The 13,918-nt window shown below is 46.0% G+C and overlaps 1 long non-coding RNA gene across 5 annotated transcripts in view; it reads right to left on the reverse strand.

Annotated features, from left to right (window-relative positions):
* LOC106889547 overlaps positions 1-13,918 on the reverse strand; it is a 63,113-nt gene that overhangs the window by 26,270 nt on the left and 22,925 nt on the right. For 4 of the 5 annotated variants that reach the window (XR_001412361.1, XR_001412363.1, XR_001412359.1 and 1 more), the window contains exon 7: positions 12,327-12,514. This is a non-coding gene — a long non-coding RNA (uncharacterized LOC106889547). Of the gene's footprint in view, positions 1-12,326; positions 12,515-13,089; positions 13,148-13,918 lie in introns of those variants that run through there. The other variant, XR_001412362.1, reaches the window with a different exon arrangement.

Raw genomic sequence — 13,918 nt, forward strand, 5'->3', positions numbered from 1 at the left:
ACACCCTTTAGCAATGACACAGCTGTTCCATTGAAGGTGATAACATGCAATCAGGGGAGGGAAGAGTCTAGCACAGAATAATGAACAGAACAAGAGAATATTAGCAAAAGGGAAATTTTTAGCCCAAGAAGCTGAGAAAAGCCTCTTCAAGCTGATTATGTTAGTGGATATAAATAGGTATTAAAAAAAAACCAGCTTCACTTTATGTCTGCAAAACAAGCTCAAATATTTAGCTCTCTTTCTAAAGTCAGACTGGCTCCTAGAAAGGAGGAAAAAAGTGATAATGTAGAGAAGAAAGTCTCTTATCTGCCTTGGCAGTAAGTGTGCAGATAAACACAAAAATCCTTACCCTAAAGACAGCATGTAGCACCAAATCTCCTCCTCTGAAAGCACAGTATGTTGTGATAAGAATAGGTTTGGGAAGACAATAGATTTCATAGTGGAAGAAACCTAGTATTTTGTTCACTGTTGTCTTTCCTGGAAAGGAATCAGAACAATGAATTTCTCCCACTAATGGCTAAAGGTAGAAGTTAGTGTTTTGATACATCTTCAGCTTTTCTGCTGACCTGACTGGGCTTGTCCACTGCATCAGGAACCCCCGGGTTGGTACAACAGCAAAGGTTTCTGTTGGGGGCTGTAAGACAGCAGAATCCTTAACACAGAGTTAAACATGGGAATTAGCTGGTGCCAGTTAGGATGCAGTTCCACAGCCATCTTCAGCAGATGTGAGGCCAGGTTGCCACCATCGTTGCCTCTCTGCTCACTCTCTGTACCAACAGCACTTCTTCAGCCATTTGGCCCATTCCATGATTAGATTTTGACTGGACTGGCGCAAGATGAGGGTGTCTGGCTGAGAGATGGAGGAGGAAATGGAATCACCCCTTTAAAATGCAGCGTAGGCTTAAGCAGATCATGAACTGTACTGTGAAGAAAATGGTCTTCATAGGCAGTGCTTGGGGGTCTCCTCTAACACCCGTGCTCTGCCTGTGTGTGGAGAGAATCCAAACCCTGTGGTGCTCACTGAGAGGGAACATTTTAGTCAATCTCTACCAAACTCTTCAGAGCCCTGAATTCCTGCTGAGTAGGACCTGACGATTGTGGGTTTATCCCGTGCGGGAGCTAGGGACCTATTAGTCCTTTGCCACCCTGCTCCCCATCTCATTGATTACACACAACCCATCAGAAAAAGAGATTACTCTTAGCCCCCACAGCCCTAAAGCTGGCAGGTCCTGTTCCTCCCTGCCGGACACAGGCCAGTCACCCACCACCACTCAGTCTTGTCCCATGGGAGCATCCCTGCTCCTCTGTGTCCTCTGTCACTCTGAACCCCTCCACGGCCATCCCACACGAGCCATTTCGAGGAGTAACGTGAGACAGGCCATGCCACGGGCTGGCAGGGAAGCAACAACAGCTACATCTGTTGGCTCTCCTCGGCACTCAGGAGCTGTGACATTGCTATCGGTGCAGCCTGAAACAGAACAGGCAGGAGCTCCAGGGAAGAGGAGAGGGTCTGGATGGAAACAATAACAACGGCAGGGACACCACCGGCACCAGCGGGAGCAAAAATGTTGCTTTACCACTTGTGAGTGCAGCAGAGCATATGGACAGTCTGGGACTGTTGTCAGCAGCCCAGAATGGGGTAGCTCTGTTCTGGCAAACTCCATTTTTTGTCTTTATGACCAAAGAATAGTTGCATGTTGGAAGCTCTGTAGTTGCTAGGGGAAGAGCCATTAATATGTTGGTGACTGAGAAGTCAGCCAAAGCAAATGCTGAGATAAAATTACTTTTTCCCACTTCTGTTTCACCCCGAGTGTGTCATCCAGTGTGTTTTCTCTGCTCAGGGTACCTCACGCACACTGTGCTGTGCTAACTTCTTTGTCCTTTTTGAGTTTATTTTTCACCTTTCCCAACCATGACTCCAAAGAATAATATAAATCTGACAGCCTGGAAGAACTTCTTACATGATAATTCCCTGCTTACTGGCAGAGTAAAACTGCAGACTGTTTTTCCACTGTAAAAAACTTTACAGCTACAAATAGCCTGAAGAGTAAGAATAGCAAATAAAATAATAGTGATGGTAGTGCTGAGGTTGTGCTGCTAAATCAAAGCATGAGAATGGGTATACACCCACAGGAGGGAGAGCCTACAGAATAATTAATAATTTGATGATGGGGCTCAGGGGTTCTACCTGGTTCCCAGCACACAAAAGGTTAACATGCTTCTTCCTGCCCAACTCTTGGGGTAACTCTGTGCATAATCACACTCCAGAATAGCAATGCTTTTTTTTGCCCCATGGTAGGTTCACCCCACTGGGGCAGGCAGTAGCTTCCTGGGTAGGGCTCTCCCCCTCTGTGCTTGCAGCCTTTTCTCCACACTGGTCAGTGCACACAGAGGTGCCAAGCCCAATTCTGGAAAGGTTCAATCCAAACCAGAACAAAGTATTCTTATTCCAAAATAAATACGTCTGGAAATCTCCTGATTATAGACCAGAGTTCACAAAGCAATGGAGAGAATACAAGGTTCATGCTTCTTAAGCACCCCTCCCTCCCTCCAGCTCAGTCCCCAGCCAGAAATAAAAGTGCAGCTATATAGAGAAGATTTTTTTTTTTTTCAAAAGCCCTCAGTTTTAAAGCAACTGTTCCCAGTTCCCTCCAGTAATTCCCTCGACACGTCCCCTTTACCCTGCGACACAGGAGTATGGCTACAGACCATTCTTGAATGAAGTCAGTTCTGCTTTGCCTGGTTGTTTGCTCTAACCCACACCACTTACAGCTATTTTCAAAACTGGGAAACAATACAAAGCCGCATTTTGTATGATCATGCAATACCCTGCAAACACAAGTATTCATTAAAAAAATAGTCCAGGCACTATGACTGCCAGCTTCTGACTCCACTCTGACATGGGCACATTTTTTTCCACCAGAGGATTTTTTTTTTTTTTTTTATCATGAGACACCGAACAAAAGTCCCGAGCAGTTCTTCTGATCAAAAGCAATCTCTGCTACTGTCTGCGGCTTGTTCACCCCGTCCCTTCACTGGAGCCACTCTTCATTTCATTGAACGTTCACTTTGCTCTACAGTTGGCTCTTGAGAAAGTCAGAGCAAATTCTGCACTGTACAGTAATACATTGAGAACAAATGTCTGGTTTCTATCAGTGGAAAAGGAATTTAACAATTCCTGGGATGAGGAAACCTTGTACACAGCAATGCTGGGATCTCTAATTATTTTGGCTATACTGTCACTATGGATGAACCTGGCTTTGTTCTGGTGGTAATCAGTGTTGTAAATAGAAACAGTATTCCTTTTAAAAATGCCCTGCTTTTATTTAACAGAGCAATTACAGTCTGAAAAATTAGTAATAATAACCAATATGTCATAACCAGATTGAAAGCCTTCTCAATCCCAAGCTCATTTTCTCCACAGGTCTCATGACTATTCATTTAAACACAGGGTCAGGGTAGGGTTTCATTTGCAGCGCTGTATCTGCTCCCCAACACTCTTGGCATCCCTGAATGCACCTAGTGACTTCAGTCTGCTCCCTGTGCAGATACTGTGAAATAATTAACTAGCCGCTTAATTAAAGTATTAAATCAGTGTACTCTGAAAGCACCTGGAAGTGTAGGAGGTGAGTTTTGTGAGGCCAGGACCAGCATATTCTGAATGTACTTGGGATAACTTCAGTCAAACCATGAACTATAGTGCTTCGGGTTGAGGGATCTGCAGAAAAATGCATCTCTGTTTTGCATGAGACTTGGCTATTTTTTTCCATTGGCTTCCACTCTAATTTGGAATAAAACCACAAGCATTTTGACCTTTTCCATTACAGAGAACAAGAGCGTGTCTCCAAGGCAGTGGGAACCATGAAATCAGGAGCTGGAGTACAAGGTTGTGGCTTCTTTTTGGAAAACTGAAGAAGAGACTGGAACCTCAAAGCCCCAGAAGAGCCAGGAATCCTGGACTGCTGTCCTTACAGCTCACTGACTTCCAACATAGGAATATATGAAGGAAAAAGCCCTGCTGTGGAAGCCCCAGGTGAGCATGGAAGCCACATGTTGTAAGCTCCCAGCTGACCACCTACAGCTCCTGAACAGAAGCCATAAGTCTTGTAAAACCAAACATCCATTCAAGTCTTTTCACTACAGGAAAAAAAAAAAAAGGGCAGCTGGGGATCCGATGCTCCCATGGCTTCCCAATTCCTGGCTTCTCCCTGGCTTGGCAGATGCATTGCACAGGAAACAGGAGCCAACAAGGCTGGTGGCTCCCAGAAGCTCCCTGAGCAGCTGTGGTAAAGTTGGCTAATTAGTGGAAAAAAGCAGATTCTCTTGTAACTTGGTCAGCATCTGACCCATCAATTTTCTTTAATGGAAAACTGTTCCTTGAGGGAATCGCATCGGCTCCTGTCACTAGTGTCACGATAACCAGAAGGGTAACCATGAGCTTCATATCATGTTTGGGCATAAAACTCCATGTCCTCATGAGAGAAGAAATAAATCATTATCAAAATTTCACACATGGTGAAACCGAGGCACTGAGAGGAGCAGTTCCCTGACCGTTGTTGTTCAGACATTCACTGGTCCAGCTGGGTCTGCTCTCCTGACTTCTGCTTTTTTAGCACAGGCTGTGTTTCTGGGTCATCGCTGCACACAGGCAGCCACGGTGGCAAAAGACCATGGACTCGTCTTTCTCACCTCTTGAATATTCAGTACCAATGCTCAAATACAGCTTCAAACCCTTTAAATGTTCTGAACTTTTTATTTGACATGAAAGAGTGCTCTTCAAGGTGAGGGAAGAGCGAGAGCCTTACACCTTCTGTGGAAAAATAAAAGGTAATTCTTTGAAGAAAATAGCCCTCCTCATTGATTCAAATGGAATAATTGAAACACTGTTAATAGCTGTTAATTTGATGATGAGAAGGCCCTATTTAGAGAGGCTAAAGGATTAAAGAGGAAACAATCTGAATTCCTCAAGAAGAGCCTCCTCTCTCATAACATGCCCCCTCCAAACCCTCCTCCTCAACTCGGTGACTGCCCGCCTGACTTTAAACTGCCAACACCGACAAAAAGGGGATGTTGCATCTTTTATAAACAGCCTTTTGTTTGCTGCTCTGACACCTGCGAAAAGCAAAATTGTTATTTTCTTGCTGCTTGTTGCTAGTTTGATGCCCGCTCTGGGGCCCTACATCAGAGACACTGTTCAAAACAGGTTGCAGGGGTCCGTTTCCGTGCTGTCTGCCGATGGTGCTGCCTGAAGGAAAACCATGGAAACGGAGTTTGACAGGCTCACGGGGACCCGCGCCTGCCAGAGCCGCTGCCTTTGAGCGCCTGATGAAGACATCACAGAGCAAACACAACATTCAAACACTGCTGGCTGCTTTGCATCACTTAGAATGCAAATCTCTTTGTTCTGCTCGGCCCTCGCGTTTGGTAGCGGAGGAATCTGTGCCATCATCTAACATGGATTTGATGACCTTTTTTACCTCCCAGTACAACCCCCCTCACTCCCAAAAATAATCATTTGTTGCGGGAGGGAGGCTTTCGTGGGGATGTACATGTGAAACGGCCCTGGCTTTTCTCAGTTCCTGGGATTTCTGTGCACAAATTAAAGGCCGGTATCGCAGAGCAGAGCGGGCTGGGCTGCTTTGTTGCTCCCTGTGCGTTATTTGACTTGGATTCATTTACATGGCAACTCGCAGGGGTAAATTTTATGTCATCTTTATGTTGCAGATTAAAAGGCAGAAGTAATCCTTTATTTGAGCAGCACGTCCCTTCCGACCCTTCAAGCTGTACAGATGAAAACAAGAGGAGAAAAACCCCAGAACCTCCCATCCCTTAATTCCAGTTTTATAACTTTTTATGCTAAATTTGAGCTGTGCAGTTATTAATTCCCCCCTTCCTTTCTAAGTGGCCTTTGTTTTCACTGCAGTTTCTGATTGCCCTGGTCAAGGGCAAAACTTTGAAATGCCTGACAAGCTGTGCTAAACATGGGGCAGCCTCCCTGATTGGAGAAGCCCTGATGAACGTTTGCAGAAGGAAGGAGCCGGTGGGGGACAGCAAACAAACTGACCGTTCCTCTTAGAAGTGGCAATTTATCATTTTGTTCTTCCTGTGCTGCCTAACTCACACATTGCTCACGCTGGGAGAGAGCTATCGTCCCTAAACTGGCAGCAATACCCAACTGAGGGCTATAGCTTGCAATCAGGAAATTATTTAAGTACATGTTTAAATCCGTCTCTACCAAGATTCTGTAAGACTTAAATGGGCATTTAGGTTAAGACCATTCTCAAAGGCTTTCCTAAAAATACAGCTTACCTAAGTAGCTTCTCTGTAAGCTTTGGGAAGCTTGTGCTGAAGGCCTCAGAAAGCAGCCCATGACCGGTCCCTGCCCAGACTGGAGGACTTGGCTGTTCCTTGGGGTTACACCAAAATGATGCTACTGCCTTCCATCCAGATCTTTTCCTAATAGAGCTGGTGGCCACTGGGAATAATCCATAGGAAGGCTGCAGTTTTGCCACCCTCATTTTTAGTGGGATCAGTTACACAACTGGAACACAGGGCAGACCCAAGGCTAAAGACATTTCCAGGTCATGGCCAAGTCCTTTTCCTTCCCTTGACGCTGCCACAGTGGATGGTGGTCTGTGTCATCCATGGGTCCATCAAAATTAGGCATCTTCATACAAAGCCAGAGAACAGCTATGTGCCTAGACAAGGTTTTCTAGCAAGCAGCTGTTTTCTGCTTCCAGTACTGGTCCCAGGCTGCCTCAAGCCTCTTTTCCACCTACAGCCTGGGAAAAGACACACTTTACAGCATGAATTAGCTGCGTCTGCAGAAACTATTATTTGTAGGTGAAATCAGTGTGCAGTTATTGGAAAATATGGCTATAAATCTCCAAGCAAGTGTTGAGGCGATGTCACACACTGTCACCAAGGAGATCCAGGTGCTCTCGTTTCTCTCTGTTTCCAGAGCTCCGTTGGGTTATGCGAGTCTTTCTCCTTTTACACTCTTTTCCACCCTTTTTCTTTCTTTTCAGGCTGACTCCTGGAAAGACCTTCCATTTTCTTACGGACTCATTGACTCTGCTTTCCTGACTCAAATCCCTCTGCGAAACATTGCAGAAGTGGCATCAAAAAAATCACCATTTTGAGGCTACATTTTTTTTCCTGTCCATTGATGTCCTCTGAGTTCAAACTGCAATGTTTAGTTTTCGCTGTGAGGCAAAGTCGGCAGTTTCCCCACTAACCCAGAGTCAGGTGAGAAAGGAAGAATGAAAACCAGAAAGGTGCCCCAGAATGTCTAAGAAGAAGACAATTAAATTTCTGTGTCAAAAAGAGGGCAAAACTAAAGATGTGGGACTTGCATGAAAAATCTTATAGACAGTTATTTTTTTTCCTCTTCCTTTCTCTCACAGTGGGACAAATTCCACTTTTATTTCAGTTCATCTGTAAAACATGAGGAGCCAGCTGAGCGTAGCGTTGGTTCAGAATGAGGGCAGCTGACAAGGGAAAGGTAAAAGGAACTTGTAACTGCGGCAGTTCTCTCCAAGAAATTATTTCAATGCAAAAAAAACCCCCTCAAACTAACTTCCAAAGACTAGGGGAAGGCACTAGGACATCATCTAATATTCCTTGACATAGCAGAGTCCAAGTTGTAATTAATGCATTAGTCATTGCAATAGAGGCCATTACTTCCTGTTGTCTCAGGCTTTCTAGAGGTCTATGATGGCATTGTCCTCTGGTGCTTGCAGGGGCTGCAAACAAAAAGGGGGCACCTCTAAGAGGCTGGGAACAGTGTTAATGGTCAGAACATGGGTGCAGGTGGAAGAGCAGGACACAAAGAAGCAGCTTGGCTAGAAAAAGTTGGGACCAACTGCTTTAGTTCACACATAAGATGACTGGGGTATTTTCTTCTAGCTCCTACACCTCTTTATATATGTTGGAGACAAGTGTGTGGTACTTTGATTCAGGGACCATGATACCGAAAGAGTAAAGACTGCATTTTGCACACAAACTACTTTCTGAATGTTCCTTCAACCTCAAAGACTTGGAAATTAATCTTCAAGGCAAGCTGTAAAAGACTAGTTCATCAACAGTGTGTGACACTTCCCGTGGAGCACCCTGCTTCTCTCCAGCTCTACCTCCTTACTCCTGAAACCTCAGCTCTGGTTCTCCATCTCCTGACCGTGGAGTGGTCCAATGGCACAAGGCATTTCTCAGGGAACTCTCTCCAGCTCTACCTCCTTACGCCTGAAACCTCAGCTCTGGTTCTCCATCTCCTGACCGTGGAGTGGTCCAATGGCACAAGGCATTTCTCAGGGAACTCTCCCCCGTGGTGACACTGCTCAAGTGGAGCCTGAATCCCACCAGCAGGAAAGACCCCTCCCATCCAGGCAGCAGCACTGATCAGAGAGTTGGGACTCCCAGTATGTTACAATTTGCAAGTCTGCAGCTATTAGACAGAGAAGGATATTCCGAAACAGCCTAATTAGTTGCATTTTCTTCCCTAACCTCAGTCAAAAACCAGTCAGACTGTGCTTTAGATTTTGACATCCTATTAAATGCAGAACACAGGCCAATAGCTTTCATTTTCCCTTGTGATGCTACAGACTCTTGTTTTTATAGTTTGACAGAGAGACATAATTAGGCCTCAAAAAGGACAAGTCTAGACTATTAGTTCCCCACAGAGGCTCCCTGGAAAATCAGAACCCACAATTATTCTCCACTTTCCCACTGAGGCAAATTTGCAGATATCTGCTCTCCAGCCTCAGATACCCTGTTCACAACCTTTAAGCCTGTGACTTTACAGTCCTTTCACTTGAAAAGCACAAGGGAAGAAACAGAGAAGGATGCTGCCAGTGTTGGCCTTTCCAAAGGGACAAGAGCAAGTTAAGGACAATATATGGCATCGCTAATGCTATAGGTGTGAGTGCTTTTCAGTGCTGCAGCCAGAGGAGCAAAGAAAATGATTCCCATATTCCTGCCCCCTTTATTGCTGCCCAGTAGAATTGGGCTTTTTTAAAAGAAGTTCAGCTTTTCATCTCCATCACAGGTAAAATCAAGCAGACACAGATCAGCAGACTGAGCATGATTCCCTCCCTGGTAGCACAGCAGCCGTCAGCACGGCATGGCATCTGGTGACACTTGTTCACTGGGGCCCTTGCCCAGTCTCCTCCTCTGCTTCTGAGCTACCAGCAGCTTCACTTTTGGGTTCTCAGGGAGCAGATTCAGTCCCTGACTGCTGCAGTCTCTCCCGCACAGGCAGTCCCTCAGGCTTTCTTTGTCAAGTGGTACATACCAGCTCCCCTCTGCTCTTAGTTTCGAAGTGCTTGGATGGTGTCTGTACCTCTCCTGTTGAGCTGCAGCCTTGGACACACCTGATTCAAATGAGCTCTCAGCTTCAATATGAGCACGGAGCGCTGGCCCTTTGTTTTTGCAATAGCATCATATTTCAGATGCATCTTCAGTTTATAATCCCCAGTAATCCTCAGATCCTGCTGTGCCAAGCCAGCAGTCCCTAATTCTATGTAAACCATTCTACAGCTGTCTTTATTATATCACATGTTACTGTTTTCAAGCCATTTCCCCAATCTATCAGCATTGTATTGAATTTTAATCCTATCTTCTGAAGTGTTACTCAACACATTGCCTGGGAATTCGACTCAAAAGGAGCATCAGCTCTGGTTCCCTCTTGCCACCTGCCTCCCAGCACTAACCTCGGTGCCCGGTCTGTCCCCCTGCCAGGGATGTGCAGTGCAAAATACGCTGTTGGTACCTTTTTTCTTTCTTGCAGTGTTGTCCTTTCCTATGTGAGACGCCAAACCTACTCAAGACTATTTTTGCCCCATGGAAAACACTGGAAATACTGCAGAAATGAGCAGAAATTCTGGGCAGAGCTTACTTGCCTCTCAACAGGTGCAAGAAAACGCCTTCCATTTCTAATAAGCAAGTTTTATTCCTCACTTTGGCCATGGGTTATCTCACCCCTACTAGTGCAAACCAAAGCACTCCATCACCAGGGGTGTGCAGTGGTTAAATGTCCCCATTGCTGACACGGGCACCTTTTCGGGGCCAGAAGGACATGGAGAGCTGTGCAGATGCCCACTACAGCACAGCGCCCTGTAAGCACTCCATGAGCCCGGCTGCTTGTGCTCAGCCTCTCAAGCACTCGGTGGAAGTAAAATGCTTACACGATCCCTCTCCCTACAAGGCCTTGAAATCTTTAGGGGGCCTGGCTTTGCTGCCTGGTTTTCAATTGACAGACTGATAGAGACATCACAAATCTCTCCAAAGGCCAGTCACTAGGCTTCTTTCAACATCAAAGGGTGTCAATGTTCACTCTGCCTCGGAGCCTGGGGCACTATAAATCACACATGAATAGGTGAACTGAGTGTTTGAGGTTAAATTCTCTCTGTATATACAAATATTTCTCCTTGGGTAACTGATATTATTGTGGTGTTCCCCTGTCAACATCAAATATTTTCTATAAGTCGTAATATTGCAAAGCTTTATAGATGAAAAAAATAAGAAGGATGAACTAACGTGGGGAGAGAATTAACTTATTTTAAATATAATATGTCATTTTCTTGTGAAAAAAAAAACCAGTTAAACTGAGGTTTAAACTGAGTGAAAAAAAAAAACAGTTAAACTGGGGTTTCTGTTGGGTTCTTCCAACATCCATAGTTAGGTTCATGTTCTCTTTGACTAAATTGAGTCTCTGGTCTTTGGGATGCGAACTGCCTTTCCCGGAGCAGATCCAGTATGTTTCTTCCCAAAATCACTTGACCCTGGCCCAGGCTCCCAGCTGCCCCTGGAGCACCAGCTCCCCGCCCCGCACAGCGCTCGCAGCCGGTCGGTGTGCGCCGGGCTGCACAGATGCCGTCTCCTGGCTCAGGTCATCAGCTGGAGAAGGCAAAACCCAGCCTGGGTGGTGGCTGTTTGGAGAGTCTGATTCACCCTGACTGGCACAGTTGTGGCACCTCGGCGGGGGGGCTCTGCCACCTCCAAACAGGAGACGGGACAGCTGGGGCTGTCAGTAAATTACACTGCACAAAGATAGCTCTGGTGCCTGCCTCGCCTTCTGCAGGCAGGGCCCTGGCAGGAGCTCCCGTGTCAGTGCTACATCAGCACATTTGCACGACGCCCACGCCGCTGCCAACTGGCCCTGCCTGCTCCCAGCAGCAGTTGCAAGCACCTGATGCTGCTGCGGAGAGAATTTGGTCCAGCATCTTGCAGAGTATTCAACAGATCATCCCATGGGAGAGAGTGCCAAATCCCCAGGGGTTTTGCTGTTCCCGGGAATGAACCAGCTATTCAATTCAGGCCGTTGGCTCCTCGATAGACTCGCTCAGCTCCAAACCTCCCCGCGTCTCGCCTGCACTCTCAGCAGCTGGTTACATCCCCCTGGTTGGGCAGGGCAGGGATGAAGCAGCCTCTGCATCCTCCTGCACAGCACAGCTCACCCTCCCTCACACCAGAGAGGGACTTTTCCCTTGGGCAGCCACCCAGCCTCCAAGCCTCCAAGGCTTCACGCCAAGCAGAAACAGGAGCTGAGAAACTACCTGGTCTTAAACGGTGTGGGTTTAATGAGATATTTTTTTTTTTTATGACCTCTGCAGTAAATTGCCTGGGCTCAGTATTGTGTTGGAGTAAGTAACACCCGGCACAAATTGTAGCGAGGCAGTAATTGCGGAGTAGCTGTCTAAGATCTCCGTGCCATCAGGCAGGGATTTTTATTTCATACATTAGTCACAATTTGCTGTCATAGCTGCATATGATCAGTACATCCCTTTGAATGGGAAGAAGGAAAAGGGGGAGAAAGCTGCCTGACTCTGGGGAAATGCGTGGGGCTGCTGTGGGTTGTGTGTTTCTCCCCTCACCCCTCCAGCCAGCCCGGGGCTGCATTGCTACTCGAGTCACATACCCCTTAACACAAACTCAGGGATTAAGACTGGAAAAACATGTTTGCTTGCCCATTTCTGGGAGGTTTTAGTGAGCATCAAGTGGATTATACACCACATTTTCCATTATTGCCGCTGCCCAAGCTGCAACTACGGCAAATTCCCAACCATCCAAATGCAAAGTATCTTTTTTAATGGAAAGCTGTTCCTTAGAAATATAGACTCCTAAAAGGGATCAGGAGGAGCGTCTCTCTGCTTTGCTCACTGTTGCCATATAAAATACATTCTCTTACAGCATTACAGGTATCTCAGAAACAGTCATTTTTGTTTCATGCTGCACTGGTCTGCTTCCTTCTCACACCAAAATGTCCTCTTGCCCCTCAGGACCGTGTTTGTATTTTGATTACTGTCAAACGCACCAAGCAGTTTCCCTACCTTCAGATCCTTGAGCTTTTGGATGCTGTATCCCGAGTTGGTTTTGGTCCCTGATTCCTCCCGCTGCTCCTCGTCGTCGCGGCCGTCACAGTGCGAGTGAGGCTGTGAGCTGTGGGGTGGGATCTCCAGAGGTTATCATCAGGATGTTCTGGCAGGAGACACAGCCGTATCAGGGACAGGCACGCAACCTGGAAGGGCAAATTGCTTCTGTCATGTGTTGCTAAACCAGCCTGTGCTCCGGTGAGCAGGGGACAGGCTGGTGTCATTAGACAGAAAGCAGCTTGAAAAGTCAGAACTGATGGCCATCAAAATTCCTACAGCACCTGATTGGTGCAGGAGATGTTCATCACCTCAATCCTTCAAAGCCAGCATCCACAGCTGGAGAAGAATTATGCTCTGGCACCCATAATTTATCTTTTTTTAAGGTTTCAGGCTGTAACTAGTGGGGGAATTGTGCTTCACCAACAGCCAGAGTATTTACACCTTTCTGGTCCGTGCTCCTTAGATGTTCATAGTGAGCCCATCACCCTGGTACCTCCACACCCCCATCCCATCTCCAGCCTTTCACACAGCAAGGGAGAATGGCTTTCTCTGAGATTTTAAACAGCCTTAAAAGGACCATCAGGGGATTTTTCACTGATTTGTGTCCCCTAACGCAAAATCATGATGTGAAAATCTTCACTTTTCAAATAGTGTTTGACTCTTTCTGGGTTGTTTTTTTGACACACAGTCTGCTCAGCTGCAGTCAGGGAATGATTACCTTGCAGAAGTTGTACCTTGTCCATCGACTCGCTGGGCCCATCTCGTGTCTAGCTGGAAATCTGCATAATGAGAAGAAAGCCATTTTCCTCGCAATCCATTCTCCTGTTCAAAGCTTCTCATGTGCCAGGTTGTTGTTTTTTAATCACACAAAATGGTATATATTAATGAGCTCTGAAGTTACATAAAGATAGATCTAAAGCATAAAAACACTAATATGCCCTGTAGCATTCAGTGCTTTGAACATGGAATGGCATCTGTGTGAGAGTGTGATTGCACGCAGCTATGGAAACCAGTGCCAGAAAATGAGGAAATGCTGAACAAGTGGTGCAAGATTGGAAAAAAACTGGGAACAAAGATATTCAATTTGCATAAAAAGGCCTAGTTTGCTGCAGCCTGAATTGTGCAACTTTCTGCTTTTAAATGATTATTTTCTGGTTCTGCTGGCAGTGTGTAGATTGTCTTTTTCCTGAAAGAAAATTGCCCTTTCCCTCCAGCCTCCATAATAGCGGGTGAGCCGGTTCCCAGGTCAGATGTGCTATTCCAAACGGGACAAGTTTTGCAACCGTGGAAAAGTGCAAGGCCTTTCCTCGTCTCTGCGTTCATCCTGAGCAATTTCCTTCTCATTTCCAGATGGTGCCAATTAAGAGTTAGAACCCTTGCCCTAACGGTTGTTAACAAAACAAGCACAATCTGAGACTTTAATGAGTAAAACTAGAGTCACATAATATGCCCAAGAGAAGCCAAAATGAAAAGAACGATTGCAGTTGGCAAACACTTAGGTTGCTGGATCTTAAAATGGTAAAATGCAAGGGTTGGAGATTTCAGTTTTA

Source organism: Calidris pugnax, unplaced genomic scaffold (assembly GCF_001431845.1).
Source record: "Calidris pugnax isolate Ruff unplaced genomic scaffold, ASM143184v1 scaffold70, whole genome shotgun sequence".
NCBI lineage: Eukaryota > Metazoa > Chordata > Aves > Charadriiformes > Scolopacidae > Calidris > Calidris pugnax.